Source organism: Triticum dicoccoides, chromosome 5B (genome assembly GCF_002162155.2).
Source record: "Triticum dicoccoides isolate Atlit2015 ecotype Zavitan chromosome 5B, WEW_v2.0, whole genome shotgun sequence".
NCBI classification, from domain to species: domain Eukaryota; kingdom Viridiplantae; phylum Streptophyta; class Magnoliopsida; order Poales; family Poaceae; genus Triticum; species Triticum dicoccoides.
Window position 1 is genome coordinate 334,959,110 of NC_041389.1, and position 12,817 is coordinate 334,971,926.

The window sequence follows — 12,817 nt, forward strand, 5'->3', positions numbered from 1 at the left end:
GCTTGAAGTATCACCATTTTCATGTTAATATGAACTTTTATTTTGTATCATTTGGATCTGAACATTCATGCCACAATAAAGAAAATTACATTGATAATTATGCTAGGTAGCATTCCACATCAAAAATTTCTTTTTTATCATTTACCTACTCGAGGACGAGCAGGAATTAAGCTTGGGGATGCTTGATACGTCTCCAACGTATCTATAATTTTTGATTGTTCCATGCTATTATATTACCCCTTTTGGATGTTTATGGGCTTTATTTTACACATTTATATCATTTTTGGGACTAACCTACTAACCGGAGGCCCAGCCCTTATTGCTGTTTTTTTTGCCTATTTCAGTATTTCCAAGAAAAGGAATATCAAACGGAGTCCAAACGGAATGAAACCTTCGGGAGCATGATTTTTGGAACGAACGTGATCCAGAGGACTTGGAGTGCAAGTCAAGAAGCAGCCGAGGCGTCCACGAGAGGGTAGGGTGGCCCCCATATAGGGCGCGCTCCCCTGTCTCGTGGGCCCCTCGGGCGGCCACCGACGTACTTCTTCCTCCTATATAAGCCTACGTACCCCGAAAACATCTAGGGAGCCAACGAAACACAATTTCCACCGCCGTAACCTTCTGTATCCGCGAGATCCCAACTTGGAGCCTTTGCTAGCACTCCGCCGGAGGGGGAATCGACCATGGAGGGCTCTACATCAACATCCTTGCCCCTCCGATGAGTTGTGAGTAGTTTACCACAGACCTTCGGGTCCATAGTTATTAGCTAGATGGATTCTTCTCTCTTTTTTGGATCTCAATACAATGTTCTCCCCCTCTCTTGTGGAGATCTATTTGATGTAATCTCTTTTTGCGGTGTGTTTGTCGAGATCCGATGAATTGTGGGTTTATGATCAAGTTTATCTATGAGAAATATTTGAATCACCTCTGAATTCTTTTATGTATGATTGAGTTATCTTTGCAAGTCTCTTCGAATTATCAGTTTGGTTTGGCCTACTAGATTGATATTTCTTGCCATGGGAGAAGTGCTTAGCTTTGGGTTCAATCTTGTGGTGTCCTTTCCCAGTGACATCAGGGGCAGCAAGGCAGGTATTGTATTGTTGCCATCGAGGATAAAAAGATGGGGTTTATATCATATTGCATGAGTTTATCCCTCTACATCATGTCATCTTGCTTAAGGCGTTACTCTGTTCTTATGAACTTAATACTCTAGATGCAAGCGGGAGTCAGTCGATGTGTGGAGTAATAGTAGTAGATGCAGGCAGGAGTCGGTCTACTTGTTGCGGACGTGATGCCTATATACATGATCATGCCTAGATAATCTCATAATTATTCGCTTTTCTATCAGTTGCTCGACAGTAATTTGTTCACCCACCGTAATACTTATGCTATCTTGAGAGAAGCCTCTAGTGAAACGTATGGCCCCCGGGTCTATCTCTTATCATATTTGCTTCCAATCTACTTTTATTTACATCTTTACTTTTTGCATCTATATTATAAAATACCAAAAATATATATTTCTTATCATACTATCTCTATTAGATCTCACTTTCGCAAGTGGCCATGAAGGGATTGACAACCCCTTTATTGCGTTGGTTGCGAGTTCTTTGTTTGTTTGTGTAGGTGCGTGGGACTTTTGAGGAGCCTCCTACTGGATTGATACCTTGGTTCTCAAAAACTGAGGGAAATACTTACGCTACTATTGTTGCATCACCCTTTCCTCTACAAGGAAAACCAACGCAAGCTCAAGACGTAGCAGTAGGTATGGTCGCTGTTTTGAGGAAGATATAAGGAGGTTTATGTGTGATAGAGCATATCATATCACGGGGTTTGGATGCACCGGCGAAGTTTGCACCAACTCTCAAGGTGAGAAAGGGCAATGCACGGTACCGAAGAGGCTAGCAATGGTGGAAAGGTAAAAGTGCGTATAATCCACGGACTCAACATTAGTCATAAGAACTCATATACTTATTGCAAAAATTTAGAAGTATCAAAAACCAAGCACTACGCGCATGCTCCTAGAGGGATAGATTGGTAGGAAAATACCATCGCTCGTACCCGACCGCCACTCATAAGGATGCACAATCCAGGTACACTTCATGCTTCAAATTTGTTACACAACTTTAACCATACATGCATGTTACGGGACTTGCTAACTTCAACACAAGCATTCTTTAAATTCATAATCACCCAACTAGCATGACTTTAATATCACTACTCCATATCTCAAAACAATTATCAAGTATCAAATTGATCATAGCATCCAATTCACTTCCTATGATAGTTTTTATTATACCCAACTTGGATGCCTACCATTCTAGCACCAATTTTATAACCAAAGGAAATACCATGCTGTTATAAAAGAAACTCTCAAAATAATATAAGTGAAGCATGAGAGACTAGCAATTTCTACAAAATTAAGCCACCGCCGTGCTCTAAAAGATATAAGTGAAGCACTAGAGCAAAAACTATCTAGCTCAAAAGATATAAGTGAAGCACATAGAGTATTCTAGCAAATTCAAATCAAGTAGGATTCTCCCAAAAGGTGTGTACAGCAAGGATGATTGTGGTAAACTAAAAAGAAAAGACTAATATAATACACGACGCTCCAAGCAAAACACATATCATGTGGCGAATAAAAATATAGCTCCAAGTAAAGTTACCAATGAACGAAGACGAAAGAGGGGATGCCTTCCAGGGGCATCCCCAAGATTAGGATTTTGGCTATTCTTGAATATCTTGGTGTGCCATGGGCATCCCCAAGCTTAGGCTTTTGCTACTCTTTATTCCATAGTCCATCAAATCTTTACCCAAAACTTGAAAACTTCACAACACAAAACTCAACAGGAAATCTCATAAGCTCTGTTAGTGAAAGAAAACAAAACCATCACATAAGGTACTGTAATTAACTCATTCTTTATTTATTTTGGTGTTAAATCTACTATATTTCAAGTTCTCTATGGTTCATACCACTTAATACTAGCCATAGATGCATCAAAATAAGCAAACAACACACGAAAGGCAGAATCTGTCAAAAACAGAACAGTCTGTAGCAATCTGTAACTAACTCAAACTTCTGGAACTCTAAATATCCTACCAAAATAGGAAGTCCTGGACAATTTGTCTACTGATCAGCATCAAAAATAATCAACGCAAAAGCACGTTTCTGTGATTTAACAAAACTAATTTTGTGCGCGCAAAGTTTCTGTTTTTCAGCAGAATCAAATCAACTATCATCATATGTTATCCTATAGGTTCTACTTGGCACAAACACTAATTAAAACATAAAAACACATCTAAACAGAAGGTAGATGCAAAATTTATTACTAAACAGAAACAAAAACAAAAAACACAAATAAAATTGGGTTGCCTCACAACTAGCGCTATCATTTAATGCCTCTAGCTAGGCATAATGATGACAATGATGCTCACATGAAAGACAAGAATTGAAGCGCAAAGAGAGCATCATGAAACACATGACAAACACATCTAAGTCTAACATACTTCCTATGCATAGGCATATTATAAGCAAACAAATTTGCAAGGCAAGCAAAAACTAGCATATGCAAGGAAAAAGAAAGAGACGATAGCAATCTCAACATGACGAGAGTTAATTTAGTAAGATAAAAAATTACGACCATATTTTCCTCTCTCATAATAATTACATGTAGGATCATAAGCAAATTCAACAAAATAGCTATCACATAACATATTCTCAACACGATCCATATGCATGCAAAGTTGACACTCTTCCAAGATAGTGGGATTAACATTAACTAAAGTCATGACCTCTCCAAACCCACTTTTATCAAAAATACCATAAGATTGGACATTCTCCAAATACGTGGGATCTAAAGTTGACACTCTTCCAAACCCACTTTTTATATTATTGCAAAAACTATTATCAATCTCATATTCTGTTGGGGAACGTAGTAATTTCAAAAAAAAATCCTATGCACACGCAAGATCATGGTGATGCATAGCAATGAGAGGGGAGAGTGTTGTCCACGTACCCTCGTAGACCAAAAGCTGAAGCGTTAGAACAACGTGGTTGATGTAGTCGTACGTCTTCACGGCCCGACCAATCAAGCACCGAAACTACAGCACCTCCGAGTTCTAGCACACGTTCAACTCGATGACGTCCCTTGAACTCCGATCCAGCCGAGTGTCGAGGGAGAGTTCCGTCAGCACGACGGCGTGGTGACGATCTTGATGTTCTACCGTCGCAGGGCTTCGCCTAAGCACTGCTACAATATTATCGAGGAGGACTATGATGGAGGGGGGCAACGCACACGGCAAAGAGATCAAGAGATCAATTGTTGTGTCTATGGGGTGCCTCCCTGCCCCCGTATATAAAGGAGCAAGGGGGAGGGGCGGCCGGCCTAGGAGGGGGCGCGCCATGGGGAGTCCTACTCCCATCGAGAGTAGGACTCCCTCCTTCCTTGTTGGACTAGGAGAAGGGGGGAGAAAAGGGAGAGGAGGAGAAGGAAAGAGGGGGGGCGGCCCACTTGCCCTGAACCAATTCGGTTTGGGCCTTGGGGGGGCGCGCCCCACACTCCCCTTGCTGCCCTCTATTTCCACTAAGGCCCATGTAGGCCCATTAAGCCCCCGGGGGGTTCGGGTAACCCCCCGGTACTCTGGTAAAATCCCGATTTCACCCGAAACACTTCCGACATCCAAATATAGGCTTATAATATATCAATCTTCATGTCTCGACCATTTCGAGACTCCTCGTCATGTCTGTAATCACATCCGGGACTCTGAACAACCTTCGGTACATCAAAACTCATAAACTCATAATATAATTGTCATCAAAACCTTAAGCTTGCGGACCCTACGGGTTCGAGAACTATGTATACATGACCGAGACACGTTTCCGGTCAATAACCAATAGCGGAACCTGGATGCTCATATTGGCTCCTACATATTCTACGAAGATCTTTATCGGTCAAACCGCATAACAACATACGTTGTTCCCTTTGTCATCGGTATGTTACTTGCCCGAGATTCGATCGTCGGTCTCAATGCCTAGTTCAATCTCGTTACCGGCAAGTCTCTTTACCCGTTATGTAATGCAGCATTCCGTAACTAACTCATTAGTTACATTGCTTGCAAGGCTTATAGTGATGTGCATTACCGAGAGGGCTCAGAGATACCTCTCCGACAATCGGAGTGACAAAACCTAATCTCGAAATATGCCAACTCAACATGTACCTTTGGAGACACCTGTAGAGCTCCTTTATAATCACCTAGTTACGTTGTGATGTTTGGTAGCACATAAAGTGTTCCTCCGGTAAATGGGAGTTGCATAATCTCATAGTTGTAGGAACATGTATAAGTCATGAAGAAAGCAATAGCAACATACTAAACGATCAAGTGCTAAGCTAATGGAATGGGTCATGTCAATCACATCATTCTCCTAATGTGATCCCGTTAATCAAATGAAAACTCATGTCTACGGTTAGGAAACATAACCATCTTTGATTAATGAGCTAGTCAAGTAGAGGCATACTAGTGACATTAAGTTTGTCTATGTATCCACACATGTATCATGTTTCCGGTTAATACAATTCTAGCATGAATAATAAACATTTATCATGATATAAGGAAATAAATAATAACTTTATTATTGCCTCTAGGGCATATTTCCTTCAGTCTCCCACTTGCACTAGAGTCAATAATCTAGTTCACATCGCCATGTGATTTAACACCAATATTCACATCTGTATGTGATTAATACCCATAGTTCACATCGTCATGTGATCAACACCCAAAGGGTTTACTAGAGTCAATAATCTAGTTCACATCGCTTATGTGATTAACACCCAAAGAGTACTACGGTGTTATCATGTTTTGCTTGTGAGAGAAGTTTAGTCACGGGTATGACACATTCAGAGCTATATGTATTTCGCAAATATTCTATGTCTATAATGCTCTGCACGGAGCTACTCTAGCTAATTGCTCAAACTTTCAATATGTATCCAGATTGAGACTTAGAGTCATCTGTATCAGTGTAAAAGCTTGCACCGATGTAACTTTTTACAACGAACTATTTTATCACCTCCATAATCGAGAAACATTTCCTTAGTCCTTACTAAGGATATTCTTGACCAATGTCTAGTGATCTACTCCTAGATCATTATTGTACTCCTTTGCCAAACTCAGGGCAGGGTATACAATAGGTCTGGTTTGTAGCATGGTATACTTTATAAAACCTATGACTGAGGCATAGGGAATGACTTTCATTCTCTTTCTATTTTCTGTCGTGGTCGGGATTTGAGTCTTACTCAATTTCACACCTTTGCAGCACAGGCAAGAACTCTTTCTTTGACTATTACATTTTGAACTATTTCAAAATCTTGTCAAGGTGTCGGGGATATACCCTGCGGTGTAACCCAGCCGGAAGTATAACCCGGCCGGACATGGCGACTCAATAATGACCCGCTCTGGCTGGACGACACACTAAGTGACCCGCCCGATCCTGGCGACTTATGGGTGACCTGGCAAGCGGATCAGAGGAGCGAAAAGACCCGGGGGCCCAGGAGGCTCAAGGCCAGAAGGCCGGCTTACGTTATGGTAGGCCGGCTTAAGAGGAAAGGCGTGAGGAATATCTTCCTTACAAGGAATCAAGACCCGGACTTGTATCCGGCTTGTAGTAGAAGATAGGCTAGTCCTAATCCTATTTGGACTCCACATGTAACCCACCCCTCTAACTTATATAAGGAGGGGCAGGGCACCCCAAAGAGGGACAAGAGAGAAAGAAACAATCTCTAGGGCTAGACACAACTAGAGGAGAGCCGGTTTACAGTGACTCCCTCGTGATGATAATGAGATCTAGCTTCAAACAACATATAGGGCTATTACCGGATGATGTTTCCCGGGGTCCGAAGCTGTCTAAATCCTTGTCTCGTGGGTTGCGTCTCTCATCCCGATCAACCCCTCTCAAGCTACCACATAGATGTGTTGGCCTCGCGACTAAGTCCTGACATTAAGGACATCTGCCGTGACAATTTCACGATAGTTGGCGCCCACCGTGGGGCCTGCGCACGGTGGTGATGAGTTCTTGGAGGGATCTTCCCAGGGATCAAGGGATTGACACTTTTTTCAGATAAAGATTTTTTGAGATTGAAGTTGAGGAAGAAATTATGGTTCGGTGTTCATCGACCTATCGATACGACCCGAGTAGTCGAATCCGAATAAAAGATCAGTTTCCTGTGCTATTATTGCGTGTCACCGAGACCGACAAGTATCAACGCACGCGCAAGTGGGCAAGAGTCAAATCCCAGGGCGTTCTCATAAAGCGATCTGCTATGTCGTCACAAGTGGAAAGAAAAACTGTCCAAGGCAGGTTGATTAACACATCAAAAAAAGAGGGAAACAGGCCACGACCCGGTCTGTTCAACCGGTTACGAATCGGAAGCAACCTTCGCTGCAACCTCGCTTCGCGGGCGCCTCCGCTGCCGCGGTGAGCCGGCCCTGCCGCCTCAGGCCGCCCCATGGTCGGGTTCACGCCGAGCCGCCGGTCGCCATCGTCACATCCGCAACTATCGCGGTGCTGCCCCAGGCCGCCTCCTCCACCTCTGAGTTTCCATGCCTCGGGCCGCCTGCTACGTCCCGGTCGCCGGCTGTGCGTCGAGCGCCTCACTTCTGGGCAGGTCGTGCCTCTATTCCGAACCACCGGGATTTCTCTAGCTGCGCCCTTTCTATGTGGTCGCACCAGGCCGACCCCGCTGCGGTCTCAAACCGCCCGCTGGCCCTACAAGTCGCCGGCCCCTGCCGTCGCCTACTACAATGAGTCGCCTTCAAATCATCTGCCTCGAGCTGCCGCATCCGCGCTTGACCCGGTTTCGCACCACTGGCCTGACATCTTCGCCTCGAACGCCTGCTGCCTCTGCGGTCGAGACGAGCAGCAGTGCTTCCAACCCGTCAAGTCCGCGACCCGCATCGCCTCTGCTACCACAACTCTGCTATGGCCGACGCGCGTCTCCCATTGCAGCCTCAAACCGATGCCCCGCCATGGCTTTTCGCTGCCGTCAGGGGCCTCAGGGCTCCCTGCACTGCCCGCGCTCCGCCGCGACGGGCTCTCCTAGTCTCCATCTTAGCCTTACACTGGCTGCGAGCCACCCCGATTCAACGCGTCTCCGCTTCTGCCGCGTATCCAGCTGTGTTGTGGGTCATGTCCGTCAAATTTGTCGAGTCGCCGCCAGGTCAAGCCCCTGCGTCCTTGCTGATGGTGGCCTGCCTTCGCCTTATTTCTACGCTTGCGTGCTTGCCGCCCGAGCGGCCGCGCAAATTTCCCGTGCATGTTACGACGCCGTGCCTACGCCCGCTATTGTTTTTGTTTTTGCTCTGCATGGATTGTCTCCTTCATGGTGTCGCGGCCCACTGGATCCGTTTCTGCTGGCTGTCAAGTTGCCCGTCACTGGTTACCCGCTGGGCTCCCACGCGACCCCGGCTGCGCCCTTGCATGCTCACTTGAAAGCTACTAGCTGTTTCTTGAAGAAAGGAAAGCAGTGAGCAGATTGGGAAGTTGGGAAAGAAAAGAAAGAGGCTCGCGCTCCTCGGTGAGTTCTCCAAAATCAGCCATGTTCCCTCAAATAACTAAATGTATTAGTACAATTATCATCAGGCTTTGGCACGATGGGGTCATCATACTCCTCGAAAGAAGATTAAAGCCAAAGCATGACAAAGGGTCAACCCCCAAGTGATCCATCCATTGGTCCGTCAGTACAAGAAGAAAAGTCAAACCAACAACAAATTGGAGGAGGATTTGGTCGTGGGTGCATGCCGCTCTGAAACGTTTCCAACCTCGCGCTGGTTATACCTGCTCCACTCCGCCTCTGCTTCAACAGCCGTCGTCGTCTGAAGGCCGCTGCAGTCAAGTATTATTCCATTGGATGTCAGGACGATGCAGTACATCAACTAGTAAACAGAAGCTGAGAAGGAAAAAAGAAACTCTGCTTGAGGGGCCATGTGTGCATTGTTCTGGACTTACTTAAAAAGGAAGAGGAGGAGAAGGTCACGTGGAGATCTCAGGCACTTGAAGACAAGAGAACCAATCAAATTCTTTTCTCAAAAACAAAAGCAGCACTATGCATTATCCAACACCAGCGTCCATGTTCATCCGGCAAAAAATACCAGAACAGCTATTAAACGAAAAAGGGGTGGTATTATACCGCAGAGGTACATTCGGCTGTGCCACGCAGCTTCACGGACATGCATATCACGGTCCGGTTTACATCAACGCGTCGGCCGACTCGCCCGTCCGCACCGCCTTACAACGTCACGGATGACTCGCCCGTCCGCCCTCGCGACCGGTTCATGCGTCCGGGCCGGCTTACAACGTGAAGGACAACTTGCTCGTCCGCACCGGCTTACAACATCGGGCCGACTTATCTGTCTGCTCCTGCGGCCGACTCACCCGTGAGTGGTTTCAGTTTTACCTAGTGATCATCAACTTCATGGCGGGTTATTTCCGGCCTAAACGAATCAGGTGCTATCCATCTAAAGTCTATTTTATTAGCATGTATTATTTTTTGTCAAGGAACAATTATTTTGATCTATGTATTTTTATATATAGGACAATCATTCACTGCAGATGTGGTTTATACCATGGGTAAGGAGCACGGGCTGACAATATTCCGTCCGGCGATAGTCCATAACATATTACCCGATGAATGGACGCGCACAAGTCGCCGCCCGTACGACCCGGTCTACATCAACACAGCGGGCCGCACCTGTCTGCATGAGTTGTTTATTGAGTATGAGCAAGTCACAGCTTGGGTAGCCCGGTTTTTCTTTCAACAAAATGGAGGCAAATTATCATATACTATCAACCGCCGTCTGCACTGGGTGGCTCAGTGGGCAGGTGCACAAGTTGCCACCACTACAGTTTGGTTAATTTCAAATAGCCTTGGAAGAAACCATTGGCCGAGTTGCTCACACGGCTCATACGGGATCACTTATAACCCGCCGCAGTCACTTCAACCTTCTGTGGATTCACATCGTGCTATCAACGCCAACGATGTATACCTTCTGCTATGGTCAAATATGGAGAATCTCAAGCCAACTCCTCGAGTCGTCTTGAGACTCGGGGGCTACAATGGTATGACTCGACAAAATTATCCAGTTTCAATGAATTCAAGAACTCCGGGTCATTGAAGGGAAGATAACCCGACCCTGGAGGCTACTGCTTTATTGGCAAATATTTAAAAGCCGTCATAAAATTTCCGGCTCAAAATGAAGATTCCGGTTTAAAATACAGCTCAAGAGACATCTCTCTCCCGCAAAGCTTTGAAGCTCTCAAAACCGGTTCAACATCCGGCTCAAGGTAAATTTGTCCCTTACAAAGCTTTGAGGATCTCAATATCTGGTTTAAGAATTTCTGGTTTAAAAAGAATTAATCTCTCGCAAGTTTGAGATCTCAGACAAATTAATGGTTGCCAAAGAGAACTTGTTGTCATGATGCATGGTTCAAAACATGGGTATCCTGCCTTACGGCTTATCTTATATGGTCACCTGGGGGCTTCCTGTTCAAACATAGGTCGTATTCGAACCAAAGAGAACATAGCGGTCGATACCCTTTTGATTAGCAAACTGCTGAACCTACTTGGGGGCTTCTTGATCGTATCCGAATCATAGCTCAACCCCTTTGGGAATCGACATGGATCGTATTCGAATCAGCGTCGCTAAACAACTCTTAAGGTCACTTGGGGGCTTCCTGTTCAAACATGGGTCGTATTAGAACCAAAGAGAACATAGCTGTCGATACCCACTTTGATCGGCATCGCCAACGTCACTGGGGGGCTATATGATCGTATTCGAATCTTAGCTTAACCCCTCTGGAATGGTTTACTGGTCGTATTTGAATCAGAAGCCTCAATTTTTTTTATCTGTTTTTATACAATCACAAGTATTTGAGTTGTCACAAATATCATATGTGCCGGCTTTTACAGGGTTGAGTTATCAACTACACCCTTCGGGTCACGTAAACCGGTGGTATCGTCCAAGGGATCATAAGTATGATAACATCAATTGTGTCTTAACATCATGATTGATAACCGGCTTGTCTATTTATGATTCTTTTCGGGGGTTTTATATGACTCGCCATGCGGCAAACCGCCAAGGGTTCTTGTGATCTACTTGTGTGCAGGGTAAGACTACATTTGGGTGATTACCCGCCCTGGCTCTTGACGTTAAGTCACCGGGGCATATGTTGTTTAAACTCTGTGCAGGATTTGCAGAACTATGACTTATATAAATGTTTCAGTCCAAGCTCATCACTGAAATTGGTGTCTCAAAAGGGTTATCAATTATTGATTTTCTCAAGGGCTATAGGCCACCGCATTAAGTCATCATCGGCCAAGAGCCGCCAGGTATTTAAACTCCGGATTTACTTGTCAACCGATGAGGTATGCAAATCTTTAATAGCCAAAACTGGCTGGATTTTCATGATGATATTGAATGATTGAGGTTTTCATACCGGATTATATTATTCAAATCTTGAATAGCCAACATGGCTGGATTTCTATTGTGATTATGAATAACCAGTGTTATGATTGAGGTTTTCAAAGTCGCTTTAGCGCAGCGGCTATTATTTTTATCAATGGATATGATTTGTTTTGCAATGGAGGAAATAGCCCCGAGTCGTTGCAGGCTTACGACCCGGCACTTTGGGGCTACATTATTCAAATTGAGATTACATCGAAAATACAAGTCCCATGTCACTGCCAGCATGCACCATGGCACTTGGGGGCTAATGCAGAAGTCATTTTTTGCTCAATTTATTGAAGACCTGACTCATCACATTCTAAATGAGCCGGCCCTTGGGGGCTACCAATTGTTCCTGTCAAAAATTTAAGGTACACAAGCCTCAGTCCATTACATTAAGAGATCCACTACTCAGTTGGTAAAGTACAAAGCTCTTAACCTTATGGACGTGGGTTCAAGCTCCATGGTGGAGATTACATCATATGATGTTATTATTAATGAATTATTTACAAAGTCCCTGCTCACTATTGCATAATGACCCGGCCCTTGGGGGCTACAATGGTTGAAGTTTTTATGAGCATAAGGCAATTATAAGTCCCAGGTTTCTGCAAGCATGAAAACCCGGCACTTGGGGCTACATATGTGGAATATTCAGTTTATGACTAAAGATTGAGATGAATAACCCGGATTTCTTCAAGGTTGCAACACTTATATTGAAGCAAGTCTTAAGTTATCACTATGTTCTCCTCTTAAGACTTGGGGGCTACACGTATTATGCATATAAAGAAGGAACATCTTCAAATTCTCAGCTTTGAGTAAATCAGAAAGATCAATTACATGACTCGGTGTCAACAACAATTATGACTTGACATCATCAATTTTTTTATAACCCGGAGATTTTGGAAATTATAACTCAGCAAGATCTACATCTTTAAGCCGGTTGAAGATCAGATGAGTATTTCAAGACCTATAATTTTTTAAGCCAGCGCTTTGGAAGCCGACTCAAATGGATTATTTGTTTACAATATTTCTTCTACAAGCAAATTGATTGTGAAGCTGGTCTATTGACCCGGAATTTCTAGAAGAAGGAAATAACAAGGACTTCAGGATGTTCAGGTGCCGGTTTACAAGAATTCTTAACCCGGAGCACAACTTGTCAAATTTGTTCTTGTGTTTATTTTGCAGCATAAGTTTACCATGGATAAATCCAAGCTAAACTTGGGGGGCTAATGTCGGGGATATACCCCACGGTGTAACCCGGCCGGACTTGGCGACTCACTAATGACCCGCTCTGGCTGGACGACACACTAAGTGACCCCCCCCCCCC